This window comes from Neovison vison, chromosome X (assembly GCF_020171115.1).
Source record: "Neovison vison isolate M4711 chromosome X, ASM_NN_V1, whole genome shotgun sequence".
In the NCBI taxonomy this organism is placed as follows: Eukaryota; Metazoa; Chordata; class Mammalia; order Carnivora; family Mustelidae; genus Neogale; species Neogale vison.
The window spans coordinates 97,474,273-97,489,509 of record NC_058105.1 but is presented as its reverse complement, the minus strand read 5'-3'; positions in this window follow the sequence as shown (position 1 = coordinate 97,489,509).

Here is a 15,237-nt window from a genome sequence, read left to right as displayed (position 1 = left end):
TAATTATCACCATTTGAACCTGCACACACGCTCCTGGGGAAGATTAAAGAAAAGGCTCTGTACGGATGATGAAGCAACTCGAAACGTGCGTTGGCTAGAGAAGGCTGGAACTATTTAGAATATTAACGTTTTCTACCTTGTGAAAGCCCCTGGGAGGCCCCAGATTGGCTAACTTTTTAAATAGCCCCTGTGCCTTATCTGTAGGACTGAACACAAGTACAGTCCGTTTCTGGAGTTGGGGAAACAGGACGGCAGCTGGCTAGGGTGACTTGCCTAGAGACAACAATCCAGTCTATTTCAAGGCTAAGGACAGAGGTAGTCTTTCTGAAGTCCTGCGCTGGGCCAGGAAACATCCTCACATTTGCGCTTTGTGAAAGCAAAAAACAAAACCGAAAAACTGAGCGAGAAAACACACATAAACACACTCATGCTCACACACACGGAGGAGAGTTTTTTTTTGTTTTTTTTTTGTTTTTTTTTTAGAGTGTTGGGACTGTGATGGTTTTAAACTTGAAACACGCTACAAACTACAAAACACTTCCCAGGTGAATTGAAACCTCCAACGGGGGAAAACACAGACTTTGGTATTTTCTTCTTTGATATTTGATAATTCTCATTGCATTTTTCTTTTTTTGGTCCATTCCCACTGTCATGTCTGAGTTTAGGACAAGGACAGAGTGAGAAAGTCTGTCACCGCAAGGCAAAACAGAGCTGTAAAAGTGGTCTGCTAACCAGAATATGGCTGTTTTAAAGGTTTGTGGCATATGATTAGCTTAACAGAATCTTGCTTAAATAGGGAAGAATAAACCCTCTTGAGTCTGTTTCTCTTTTGAAATTTGAAAGTTGATGGTCCTGGGGGCTGACTTGTGGAGATCTTCCCACTTCTACCACTTTCTCTGCTTTTTTTTCCCCTTCCCTTTTACAGGTAAGAATCATTAAGTGATGCCTCTCTCCTTGTGGCTGGAGCAGGAGAGTGGAAGGCCAGGAGCCTTCCCGACAATCATTTTGTTAAGAAAACCCAGGCGTGGGAATCAAAACAGCTCTCTTCCCCCGCCTCGCAAACGAAGAAGACAGATGAAAAGTCTGGAAACTCCCACCCAATTAAGAAATGCTTGCCCCAGAAAGGAACATTAGAAAGTTGAGCTGCTAAGAGCAATTTAGAGCCCGCAGCCAGGCTTCCATTCTGCTGCCATTTCTAGAATGTCTTAGAAAGACAGATTTTATAATTGAAAATTAAAACATTTGACATGCAAATGTAAGAGTTAATTTTTCCCCTTTGTAAGGCCACTGAAAATTTTTGCTAAGGGAGAGAAAATCAATTCTCCATTAAAAGAAGATGCTCAAATGAAACAAGGCATTTACCATTTGTTTTGTAATTATGCACTTGGAGGGATGAGACTGACAATGGGATATATATGGGAGCAGACATCTCTCAGCTGTGGCTTCACACCTGAGATCTGTGTGTGTGTATGTGTGTGTGTGTGTGTGTAATCATCAGCTGATCGCTCTCAATTTGCTGTGGTTTTCCAGAAAACAAATTTTGGTCTCCGTTTAATTTCTCTCGAAATCACAAAAGATCATTTCTTTATCCACCAGGTTATATGGGGGATGGACAGCACGTGTGGGGCGCTGGGCTAGATGCAAGAAACAAAGCTACAGCCACAGCCTGTGCTCTGAAATTACACACAGTCTCGTGGCAGAGCGGACAAAGTGGTCAGAATTCACAGCCAGGCAGATAGATTCCCAGTGTGTGCTCTTCACCTTGACACTGGGGATGTGGTGGCCAGCTGGGGTTGGTGGGATTGAGGTAGGCTTGGGATGGGGAAGAGTCAAGGAAAGCACTCCAGAAGAGATGATCTAAGGGCCTCAGAAATACTTCCATTGGCCACTGACTTTTCTGGACTTTTCTGGAGTCAGGATGAATATGCATGGAAACCTAAACAGTGTGCAAGTTGGAAAGCTGACAGCAAGGGGAGAGGTGGCTTCTAGGACATGCCTCCATGGAAGAAGGGTCCACACGACTCTAGGGTGGCTGTGCTGTAGGGTAGTATTTCTGTACCTCTTATCTTGGAACCTTAGTGCTCTCTGAGATGGTAATGGGCAGTCTGCCAACAGGATGCCAGGGTCAAGTAAGTTTGGAAAATCAGTTTGGTTCAATAAAGGTAAATGGGTGTGTTTACTTCACATTTGCAACAGCCTTTAGCATGCTCGTGTATACTGTGAAACTCCAAGAGGGGAATAGAATTTCAGCACATATTCTTTGTAGAAAGCCCTGTGAAGATGTCACAGAACAAGAGCGTCCCAGAGAATGCAGTCCAGGAAACGATATCTTCCAGGAGGCATGGAAGGAGTGAAGCTGTCTGGAACCCTGAAGCCTGTTTTGCCCCATTGGCAGCGTGGTAAGAGAAGCCCTCCACTGGGTGGCCCGTGGTGTGTTGTGGTCTTGGTGCTTGGTTCCTTTCCTTCTGACAGTGACCCAGCCTGTGTCTCATTACGGGAGCCCTTTCCCTGGCTCTCTGCTCCTTTGGTCCCTGGTTGCCTCCTCAAGGTTATGGCCTCCCTGCTTCAGTTCACCTTCCAGGACCTGTGAAGTCAGCCTGTTACTCCAGCAGGAGCTGACTTTTCTGAACTTGGCTTTTGAACATGGGGAACCTGTTAGTCTTAACCTTCAAGTTGGCTCAGTCTTAACCTTCAAGTTGGCTCCTGCTGGTTTCTCCTAACTAAATCCGCCCCTCCGTTTCTTCCTCCATTTCTTTCTCCCTCCCTCCCTCCCTTCCACCTTGCCCTCCTTCAACATTTATTATGCATGTTCTATGGCCGCCACAGAGTTACGACGGTTTTACTGCAGTCGTTCATGACTTCTGGGTCATATCAGAGTTCTGAATCAACGGGCCAAACTCCAGTCCCGTGCCTGCCTCCTAACTGGTGCATTGAGGGGACATAGTTATTGCAAGGGGCATGTGTGAGGGGCCTTGTGAAAGCCTTGCTAGATAACATGTCCTTCACATATGATTTACAAATCACGGATATCCTGTTGTGATTAAAAGCATTTTGTGTAGGTACGATTGGGACTCATAAAGTAGAATTTTTTTTTATATATAGGATTAACATTGCTTTGTCATTATGTATTTTTTAAAGTTTTTTAAAGATTTTAATTTCTTTTTTTTTGAAAGATATATGCATTTATGAGAGAGAGAGAAAGAGAGCGTGCGTGCGTGCGTGCATTCGTGCACGTGAGCAGGAGGGGCAGAAAGACTCTGCACTGAGCACAACCCCACTTGGGGCTGCATCTCACAGCTCTGAGATCACGACCTGAGCCAAAACCGAGTTGGACACTCAACCAACTATGCCACCCAGGTGCCCCTAAAGATTTGATTTTCAAGTAATCTCTACACCAAGCATGGGGCTCAAACTTACAGCCCTGAGATCAAGAGTCTCTTGCTCTACCGACTGAGCCAGCCAGGTGCCCCTGTCATTAATTAATACATGCTATAAGTACATTATCTTGTTGGTGTCTATAGATTTTTTTAATGTTGAGAGGGGGTCCTTTATCCCACCTATGCCTCGGGCTTTGAAGTCAGCCAAACACCAGCTCAAATCCCACTTCTGTTATACATTAGCTGAGTGACTTTGGGCAAGTTGTTTCCCTTTTAAAACCTTAATTTCCTTACCTGGAAATGGGAATCATCATGTGTACTTCGTGAGTTGCCGTGGAGATGAAATGATGAATGGAAACGGCCTACCAAATTGCGTAATTGCTCAACAAACGATTATGGATGTGCTTATGACAAAAGAGAAAAGGAAGAAAAAGAAAAGGGGGAAGAGGAGGGAGACAGAAAGACACTAACCAGGACCTGGGCAGAAATACTTGGGACCAGAAATACCAGGGGAGATTAAAACCCGTTTTCACTGCCATTACAAATCTGCTATATCTTTGAGTTGCATAGATCCATTAACAGCCTACATGCTTCCAAGAGTGCTGCCCAATGCTAGGGAACACTTGTAACATTTTGGCTACTCCACGTTTGAGCTTTCTTCCCATGGTCCCGTTGGAGGTTGGCGGGAGACAAGGAGCTGGATGACTCCTACTGATTAGCGGGAACCTCGGGGGGCATTTTTCTCAAGTCTTTGAGCTGATATCCTGCCAACAAATTCTCCTTCGACTTTAGTTATCTAGGGTCAGTTTCTGGCGTTCGCAACCAAGAGAGCCACCCAGTACACCTATGATACGAACTTGATCTCGGCCGGTCTGAGATGGGCAGGCTCCTGATCTGATGATCAAACCAGAAGCTTTCGGCTCAGCCCCGTTCCCACTGCAGAGACTTGGCAGATGACAATCGCGCCTGGTTTCACAGTCTGGTTGGTGGCAGAAGACCCGTTACTCCTCACTCCTCCTCTGTCCCTCGGTGTCTGACTTCTTTCAGCTGTCGCGGGGCAAAGGCAGTGGAGGAATGGCCACAAAGGCTGCCTAGGGCCATGTACAGCGAGGTCTTGATTGGTGGCTCTGTCCCACGGCTGAGTCACCTTTGCAGGACCCCTTCATCCCAGAGAACATGGCAGCAGTTCAACCAGTGCAAGGGGGTGAAGGATAATGCCGACTCCCCCTCCTCTGTCCCCTCCTCCCTCCCGACACATACTGCACCCCAGGGATCAGCCCTCCAGGGTGACCTCTGGATGTCCCACTCCGGGCACACCCTGTTGTTTGCAGTGGAAAAGACTGCCCTAAAATCCTAGTCTCCCTGAAAGTGCTCCACGGAGCCCAGACGCCTGCAAAGCACTCTCGTTTTGTTTTCGCATTTCAGATGTTAATTATAAGGAAGAGAATTAGGCATATAAAACAAATTACATTGGCAGCGTTTGCTTCACTCGTGCACCACAGGGCCCAGGCGCCCCTAATGAGATGTGACTACAGATCATCGTGCTTCCTGCAAACAGCCAATTGCTTCTAATGTGGCGGAGTCTTCTTGTGTTGCCTGAGAATCAGCCACAGGTGTAGGATTTGACTCGTGAGCATCACTCCCCCCAGGGAAGGGCAGTTAGGTCAACAGCAGGGTGAGGAAGGCTGGAAGGAGAAAGAGAGAGGCAGAAACCTCCCAGGCTTCAGATCTTCCCCCTAATCTCCAATAGGGCTCCTCCTCCACCCACCACAGCCACCCCAAATAAATGCACAACCCAAGAACAAGCAGTGTATCTTGGTCCTTTCTAGAAAAAGAAACTCTGCAGCTGCCACGAGATGCAAGCCATGAACACTGTCTTTTCCCAGTGCTTAATAATATTAACGTCCCCTAGCGAAGAACAAACAGGAGTTCTACCATGGGTCGAAAACTGTTTGTGAGTTTAATTGGAAAACATTACTTAATGTTTCCCTTAATTGGAATTAATTACAAGACCCTAGTGAAGAAATAACTCCATATGCGAGATTCGAAGACCTCACACTGTGATGTGAAATTTCCCTTAGAGAGTTCGTCCCATCGGACGTGCTCTGACAACCTACAGAATTCGTGCACCTAAATGTGTTGCTTGTGGGCGCCTGTCTTGAGCGCAAAGGACACTGGCTTGTTGGTAAACAATAGGGAGACTCAGCGATGTTGAGTCTGAGGACATGGCACAGGGAAGCGGGGTGACTTCTTGAACTATTAGTGAATGGAAGGGTTTGGAGTTTTCTCAAGTTCTTCAAGCTCCAACACTCCGGGTTTCTCATTTCCCAACCCCAGGATTCTGTCTTGAAATTGCTAACTGGGAGACAGAATTGAAACAAAAGACAGACTTGTATTTATTTATTTAAAGGAGGGAAAGGGCTGAAGGAGAGAGAGAATCTTAAGCGGGCTCCACACCCAGCTCGCAGTCAGACACATGTGGGATTTGATCTCAGGACCCTGAGATGGTGACCTGAGCTGAAGTCAAGAGTCGGGACGGAGCCACCCAGGTGCCCCTGAAAGAAGGAACAAGACAGTCCTGGAGAAATGATCTTGATTGGATTTCCAGATTTACGTAGGGATAGTTGGTGTTACCTACCTGCAGAAACAGATTTTTTTTTTTTAAGAAAAATCCTCTTTTTTTTTTTTTAAAGATTTTATTTATTTATTTGTCAGAGAGAGAGGGAGAGAGAGCGAGCACAGGCAGACAGAGAGGCAGGCAGAGGCAGAGGGAGAAGCAGGCTCCCCGCCGAGCAACGAGCCCAATGTGGGACTCGATCTCAGGACGCCGGGATCATGACCTGAGCCGAAAGGCAGCTGCTTAACCAACTGAGCCACCCAGGCGTCCCTCCTCTTTTTTTTTTTTAAAAGCTCAGTCCTTGAGCTAAAAGTCAGATGTGCAGTCCCTTTGAAAACAACCTTTGAAAGCAACTCATGACCACATATTAGTTTGCATGAATCAAACCACAGTCGGCAAAACCGTGTGTGCACGTAGATCCAACCATCGTGTGCTCTTAAGAGTCTCCTGAACCGTGTTCTGAAGACAGGAAGGGTTGTATGATCCATAATCACGGGTCCAGTGGAGAAGAGGGAAGGTCAACGATTAAATAAGCTTTGGAAACACGGAATCAAATAAAGTTATATAGGTTTCTTCATAACAGGCTCCTCAGAGCATTGGTCATGCCAAGGGGCTTTGTCACTTTCCTAGGACAGTGTGATCTTATTTGACTTTGGAACTCCTTTTTATTGGCCTGTCAACAATTCATGGCAGAAGTTCTGCAGAATCAGCTTAATATGCTTTAGAACACTTTAGTATTTAGTATTTAGTATTTCAGCCGGAAGTCCAAGCAAAACAAGCTTAGAAATAAAAATAAGCTAGGAGGGGGCACCTGGGTGGCTCAGTTGGTTAAGGGACTGCCCTCGGCTCAGGTCATGATCCCAGAGTCCCGGGATCGAGTCCTGCATCGGGGTTCCAGCTCCACAGGGAGTCTGCTTCTCCCTCTGACCTTCTCCCCTCTCATGCTCTCTCTTACTGTCTCTCTCCCTTAAATAAATAAATAAAATCTTAAAAAAAATAAGCTAGGAAAATATGGAGAACCGAGGACTTGGATACATTTCCTTAGTGATAAAATTCAAATCAGTATATGAAAGAATTTGCCATTAAGAATCAGAATAATTGTTAAGTCGGATAAAGTACAATCAAATGATTTCTTATAAGTGGCAAGTATAAAACCCAATGATATATTAAATTTGCTCTCTTCAAAAGAGGTACAATTCTATTTTGCTCTTAGAAGATCTTCAAGTTGTATGATTTAAAGGGTTATAGAGAAGATGAATGATCGATAGTGATTTTGTTTTTCTACTTTAATAGCTAGTGAATCCAAATCTATTCACAGAAACACAGAATTCTAGTTTCTTTGTGCTAAGAATAGGGAGTAAATTTCCAAGTGCATAGAGGGACTTGTGGCTGTGACATCTTGTTATTATTAGCATGACTTGGGTATGCTTTAACCCAGGAAAATCTGTTTTGTAAGTGACCATTACATAAGGCTTCCTCTAGAGAACAAAAATGACCCTTGGAATGTAGATAGCAAGAGACCAAATAGAGGTGTACGAGTCAGAAGTTTCCAGAATAAGGATATTTCTTATGTGGGTGGTAAATCTTTTTTTTTTTTTCCTGCAAGTCATGAGATCATGTATTTCCTTCAAAAGAACAGATGCTTTAGGAAGAAATTTTGAAGTGAGGACAAGATTTCATTCTGAGCATAAAGAGTTTTTGTACGTATTTGTTAGCCATACCCTCCAAAACTCAATTTATTATTTGCGATCGGGTTAACAGTAATGTCTTTGTTCCTCTCCTTTCCTTTCCCATGTTGCTGAGCGCCCAGTATCAGTGATGTCAAAAGAAGACAGGAGGGGGAAAAAAGGGATCACAAAATCGGATGGAATAATTTATCGGAAGGGGTACTTCCTGCATGCACTGTAATTTTGTTTTCAAGTAGGAATTTTAAACCTTTACTCCGGGAGTCTTTGCCTTCTGGGAAAAGGAGGTTTCCCTCATACCAGACCATCCCTCATCCTAACGGCGACTGTTATGCTTCTAGTTGAAAAGACACTGGGTTTATGCTGTACAGCATGTGCGACTGGGACAAGGGACGGCAAAGGCTGATTGATGGAATTCGCAGCAGGCCGTCAGAATGCCCCACGAGGCGTGTGGCTGGTGCGCCCCAATTCCCACACCAGCCGCGGGGCCGGGGATGGGCTGGGCCACATGGGGTGGGCTGCGTTGCTCAACCTTGCTCAGCTTAGCTGTGTTGACACCGGCCAGGGGCACCTCAAGCTGTCTGGGGCTGTGCACTAACCAAGTCTGGCAGACGCTTTTGCCACTGGCTCCCACTTCCCAGCAAGTAGGGTCTTTACTAGAAGCCCTGGGAAACCCACCCTTCTCCTCCAAGAGGAGATGGCAGAGGTGAGGCCTGCCTTTATTTCATATTATAATGAAAGGAGGGTTACATGCCAGCAGGATATTAAAACCATAAATACTATAAAAGATGAGTGCGCAAACACCGATTCCTCAGAGAAATCTTTTCTTAGACCCCAGACTAGGTGAGGACCCTCTCTAATATAACGCCCTGAATGCCTCCTTCGTGGCCCTTGCTGGTGTTGTCATGAATTAATGTCCTCTTGGAGGAATTTTTTTCTTTCTTACTGGTCCTCAAAATTCTAATGTTAATTCTCTAAGGGTGGAGACCCCTCTGTCTTTCTCCCCAGCACCCAAGGCAAAATGGATTATAGGCCTGCCCTGGCCGGTCCTCCTTTCCCCTCCTCCTTCCCCTCTCCCCTCCCCTCTCCTCCCCTTCCCTTCATGAGTAATTTAGTCCTAAAGCCATTAAGTTGGGCAGAACGAGGTAGGTGTCCAGGGGGGTGTTAAGGGGAGGGGGTGCTTTGTAACCACCCCAAACTCCCTCTGGCTAAGGCCAGATTTAGGATCCATCCCCCAGAGAGCCAGCTCCCCTCTATGGTGCCTTATGGCTCCCAAGGGAGGTGCCATTAACCTCCCCCACCCCAACTCGCCAGGCACAAGTTCAAGGCTTGGAGCCTCTCTGCATCGTTTTTTCTCTCTCTCTCCTTGCATCTGCTTGAGCAGACTTGGATGGGCTCGTTTCACTTGTGTCCCAGAACAGGAAATTCTTGGCCTACTCAGCCACTTTGGGAAGGGGGGGAGAGGGCCATCAAATTATGAGGGCAATTAGACAAAACATCTGTTAGATTGATTTTTTTTTCATTGTTTCAACCAGTTCTTGTGGCTTTGTAGAGACAAATCACTAGTTAATTCAGTTTGATGACCAATAGTGTCTGTTCTAATTGAATTTTTGACTGGATGTTTGGGAGTCATAAAAAGATATGTGTATTTGTGTGTGTGTGCGCGCACGCGTGCGTGTGCGTGCACGTGTGTGTGCGTGCACATGCGTATGTTGTGGTAGCAAGATCACAGCCTTTGAAATCAGATAGACTCTGCTTTAATCCTCTGTTTCTTCCTTCATAATATACGATCAATGAGAAATTTGCTTGTGGGCTTGTGGTGATTATTTGAAATAAGCTGTCCATATTCATTTATGACAGACCCTTGACATCAGATGTTCAAACACAGGAGTGCTGCGTATATTTCTGCTCCATGGACCACTTTGGCAGTTTTGTGAAACCAGTGCATTCCCTCTCAAAAGAATGTTTTTGAGATGCATCAAAAATACATCAGATTCAAAAGGGAGCCAATTATATTGAAATGTAGTTATCAAAATATTAGTAAACACATTTGTGAGATAGTAATTGATGTGTTTTATTGATATATTCAACAGCAAGTTCTAGTGACAGGTCTAATAGCTGGCATAATTTTGAAGCACAGATGAGCAGAAATGATAGATTGAGATATTCGGAACAACCACAACGATATGAACGGATGTGACGTTTATCGGTGGCAAAAGACACTAATAAAATGGCGGTCTGTTTCCTACATTCGCGAACAAAGAAAATGCTGAATTTTACTAGATTTTTTCTCCTTTTCAAATTTTTATTTACATTTTAGTTAGTCCACATACAGCACAATATTAGTTTCAGGCATAGGATTCAGTGATTCACCGCTTACCTACAATGCCCAGTGCTCATGAAAATGCTACATTTCAATTAGAGGTCAGGGAGTCTAAAAATGACAACCTTTTCCCATCTCAGTCCACAGACCTCTGAATTCGAATTCCTCCTTGGATCCCAGGTTAAAACCCCTAGTATAAGGTGACATTGACTTTCGTCCACCTGTCTAAGCCTCTTAATTTCCCCCCAGCTGCTGTCATAGGCTTGTCTTCACCTGGGGCTTCTGGAGGCGATGTCTGTGACCTGGGGCAGCATGTGACCCGGTGGAGCCTGTGTGTGCTTGCATGTGGAGAGACCTCGGAAACGTCCCAATTAAGATCCCTCTGCCTCCTTACTGAGGGGTCCCATGTGTCCAGCGCCGCGGCTAATCCCTATCCCTGACCAAGTCAGCCAGGTTTGCTTTGGAGCAAATGCCAATGTCGCCATAGCCACTTGCTTTTAAAACGATCTACCTTGCCTCCAGCAAGCTATTGGTTCTCTGAACTTTATTTATAAAAACCCCTCTCCATCCCTGGCGAAGGCATCCATGCCTTCGTGTGGATTTTGCCAGAGCCCATCTTCCTCTAGCCCCCAAGGAGAGCTCCAACCCATGGGCTAAAAATGTGAGAGAGGCCCTGTCCCCGGGCCAGGCTGGGACAGCAGGGATGGGGGCACGGGTTCCTGACCCACCAAGCCCTGAAATCCAGATGGGCATGACTGTGCCACTGTTCAGGCTGTGCATCCAAGTGTGAATCCAGAAAAAAAAAAAAGCCCACTTTCTGTGTAGGGGTGGAGGGTGGGGGTGGGGGATGCTGGCCAAAGTTGGAATCAAATGTCTCCTCGTTTTTATCCTGGATGAATGCTGCCTCACATGTGTGGCTTTCTCAGCCAGGAGCCTGGCCTCTCCCATCAGCCCAGAAGAAAATCAGAGAGAAGCAACACGTGTCCCTTGCCTCGTGGTTACTGTGGCTGAACCGGCTCGCTTCTGTGTCGGCTTGCTGAGCTTTTCACACGCTCCCTCCCAAAGCGTGGAGGAAACTAGGGCGCTGGGAGTTGAAAACAAAGTAAGGGGAGCAGAAGGCACGTAGTTTTGTGCTGGGACTTCTGAGGTGAGCTGGCAATCACCAATGAAAAGCTTGAACAGGGCTCCCCGAGGTGGCCCGTGGTCATATCGCGTAACGGTGGAAGGTGTCCCCTGAGAGGGAGAGGGGGCTGTCACTCCCTGACTGAGGAAAAGAGTTCCCAGCTGAGGAACCGAGAGCTGGTGGCCGTGGTTAGAAGGGGACAGAAGGATGAGAGAATGATTAATTAAAAACCCAGGCTGAGCCTGTCAGTCTGGTTTTCTGATTTCTCTAGCTGGCCACAATCTTACGGTTGATTTTCCCCACACAGTATGGTCAAATTGCACGCCTCGGGGAGCGCCCCTGTGTTTATCTGTGAGATAAACTTGCCCTAACGATAAGTCCCAGCTCCACTCGGTCAAGGACACGTTATGCAACAGACCTGCAGGTCCTCTGTGAGAGAAGACTGGAGAGGGACATTCTGTCCCCCTGACCCCGGGATCCTACCGCCACTCTTCCTTTAGATAATGTTGATTCCCTTCTTTGTTTGGATCATCAGGTACTTATCTATGAGACAAAGGGAAATTTCACCTGTAGTTTTACCATCCAGAATTTCCCAGCTGATTTTCTGTATTTCTTCTCTTTTCTTGCTTTTAGTTGCATCTGTAGAATTACAGATTGGACTTGATTTATTTAATAGCTGTGTCTTAAAGGCTATTAGAGAGGCTGACGGAGACCAAGCCTTTGGCTCTGAGTGGCTCGCTGTTCAATGGCCCGCCCAGTATGGTCAGTTGGTTGTCCCCGGCAGTTGGACCCTCTTGCTTGGCACTGCCGTGGCACTTTGGATGACCTTCCCTTATCACCCTGCCAATTCCCTAAGCTGAGCACTCGGCACGATGCTTTTCAATAATCATTCTTTGAACCAACTGCTTTGAATCCCTACTTTTGCATTGGGCCCAGTGCCGGGGGCTTTAACTTACATTTCGCTCAGTTCTGTTCATGTTTATACGCCGAGGGCAGGGCCAGTCGCCGGCACACAGAAGGTTGGGGAGACAAAAGGGATTTGGGAGGGAATGCCAGTGCTGGATGTAGACTGGGTCTGGGTAGCAGCGCTCTTGTCCAGCTGTGTAGCCTCAAGCCAGGGCTCTCCCCTGGCTGAGCCTCAGTGCCCTCATTTGTAAAATGGGTGCCATAAAAGGCTCGTGATAAAGATGAAGTGAAATGCTACCTCAAAAATTCTGGCATATCATCTGCGTTCCACATATACAGAATGACTGATTGGCTGATTAGAGTCCCTGGAACCAATGATGAATGAAGACTGACTCTGGGTCGCAGGCCTTCATTTTCTCCCTTCAGATGCGCTCTCCGGAGAGCTCCTAACTCGAGCTGCAGAGACTTTCAGGTGTGAGTGTAGGGTGAAACACTCGCTCCCTCCCGGAGAAACATTTGCATCGTAAATCAAATTTCTAATCATCTGGTTTAAATAATGTTTCCTATTATTTCAGAGGGTTCGCAGTTTCCCCTGGAGCCCATCTGCTAACCTGGTGCCACCCATTAAGAACCCCTTATGTTTCAACAAGTATTGATTGGGAGGTCACCGGGAAGTAGATAAGAGACTTGTCGGGCGGGATGCATTTTAATTGGAAGCAAATCAGGATACGATTTTAGTAATTGAGGCATGAAGCAATAATCGCCTGAACACTGGTGGTGCCAGTATGAGCGGAAAAGAAAAACAGCTTCCAGAGACCTTAAGTGGTGAGAAGTGAGCATCACAAGGCTCAAGCAGATGCAAGGAGAGAGAGAGAAAAAACAATGCAGAGAGGCTCCAAGCCTTGAACTTGTGCCTGGCGGGTTGGGGTGGGGGAGGTTAATGGCACCTCCCTTGGGAGCCATAAGGCACCATAGAGGGGAGCTGGCTCTCTGGGGGACGGATTCTAAATCTGGCCTTAGCCAGAGGGAGTTTGGGGTGGTTACAAATCACCCAGGTGGGGGCGGGGGGGTGTCTGCCAGGCGGCTGGAGATACAAAGTACCGCAGGAAAATGAATGGTTCCTTCCGAGATCACCATCATGGTCGTGTGATGATCAGGAGGGAGGCACTGGGGCCAGAGCTTTGATCTGGGGGATCTTCACCTTTGATGTGAAGCCAGAAAGGTAGATAAAGTGTCTGAGGGAAACAAAGTAGGAAAAAATGCTGTAAGATCAAGTACTGAATCTTGAAAACAGCCCATATTTAGAGGCTAGACTAAAAGGAATCAAGAGAGAGACAGGGAAAGAGAGAGAGAGACAGAGAGGAGGTATAATGGCAGCAAGGGCAACATCTCAGCAGAGAACAGACCACCCAACCAGGAAAGAAAGAGGACACAGGCACATCTTAAAAGACGTAGACAGATGGCGACTTCGAAGAAGACCCCTCTTCCTGCTGGTGTTCAGACAACATTTGGGGAACACCGGAGCCACGCACCAGCCTAGGGAAAGGAGGGGAGGCGATGCAGGGAACTGTGTGTTGGCATTGACTTTCAATCTGGATGACTGAGAAAATCGCTGGAGTGTCTGACAGCCTATTAGTGACCGTGCTATGTTTTCTGCATCAGACAGATGGGAGCCCCAGATAGAATTTAAGTCCTGTTTACGGGAAATTTTTGAAAGTTACAATTTTGTGTATTTGAGTTAGTGACTATACCATTTCTACTGTCCACGCCGTAATAGCTTGAGCTCGCAAAGGCATTTGTTGTCTTCTTTCTTGACAGGTGCATTGATACAATCTCCATGAACTTATTCGATTCTGCTCATGAGGCAGGTAAGGCAAGTGTCAAAGTTCCCATTTTGCAGATGAGGCGACAGGCTTGGAGAGATAATGGAAGATTTTCCAAAGTCCCAGAGCTGGTAAGTGGCTGGGCAAGAACTTTAACCCAGGATTTTGTACTCCTGATTCTTCTACGCCAGGCCTGGCTCTAAGGATAGATAGATTACCCCCTTAGGAGTCTGTTTTGGTTTCTATCTTTCACGTTACATAACCCAAGTTAGAGACTCTAATGGATCATTTGGGGTAATGTGCTGTCAATTTCGCTTATTAATTGTAATGATAAAAGGAGTGTGTTCTGTGTGTGTGTATGTGTGTGCATGCACACACTTCGGGGAGAGGGCAGTTCAAAGATGATTCCGAACCGTGGGCATCCTCAAAAGACGGGCTCACGTGGCAGGTGCCACATGAACTTGCTGGAGCGCTGTGGGCAAGTTCGCTTCCTTCCCCTGGCCTCAGGTCCTTACCTGTAAAAAGAGGATGGTAATACCTATTTTGTAGAAAGGCTGTAAAGATTCAATGGGGTCATCTGTGTCCAGTGCCTGTCCCTCTAATCTTCCTTTTGGAGGTGGATGACACACCAGGGCCACGGTCACCACCCTGAGCAGTACCCTGCAGAGGGCGGCCCAAGATCGTGTCAGGGTTAGTGGAGCTGCTCAGGGAATGGTCCTCTGGGGGGCCTGGGGCTCAGCTGTGCTCTCAGCCCCTTCTGCACCCTGGAGGAAAAGCCAGTGACAGCAAAGTGGGGAGAGATTGATACAAAAGTGAGGCTTGTTCTATGGTACACCAGAAACGAATATAACATTGTGTAAAATAATCGTTTAAGAAAAACCCCAGGGCTTGGGAAAGTGAGGAGACGCCCTTTCGTGAGGCAAGTCTCACAAAAGGATTGTTTTAGAAGCATCTGCTACTATCTCCTAAGAAAGATGGGAAGCGGTGAGGGCTGGGAGCTCCATACTTTTAGATCAGCGCTTTCCAACGAGGGCCTAGAATTCTGCTGACACCGTGAAACTGCAAGGCCAGAGAGCACAGGGAGACCCAGGAGGAGATAAAGAAGGAGCCTGGATGCTGACAACCAGGCCATTGGGCAGGGAGCTGTCCCAGCCCAGGAAAGATAGTTCAGACACCTGAAGGGCCCTCCAGGAATTGCAGGCATTTGTAGAAGGAGCTAGAAGGGAGAGATCTGTGGGAAGGGGGCTGAGGGGGGCGGAGGGGTATGGGAGGCAGAAAGAAGCAGTAATTCCACTTGAGCTAAATGAAACCACATGCCGAGACAGAAGTGCCTTACAAAATGTGGATGAGCGCCGTGTCCTTTGCCTTGCTCCTCTTGGGGTG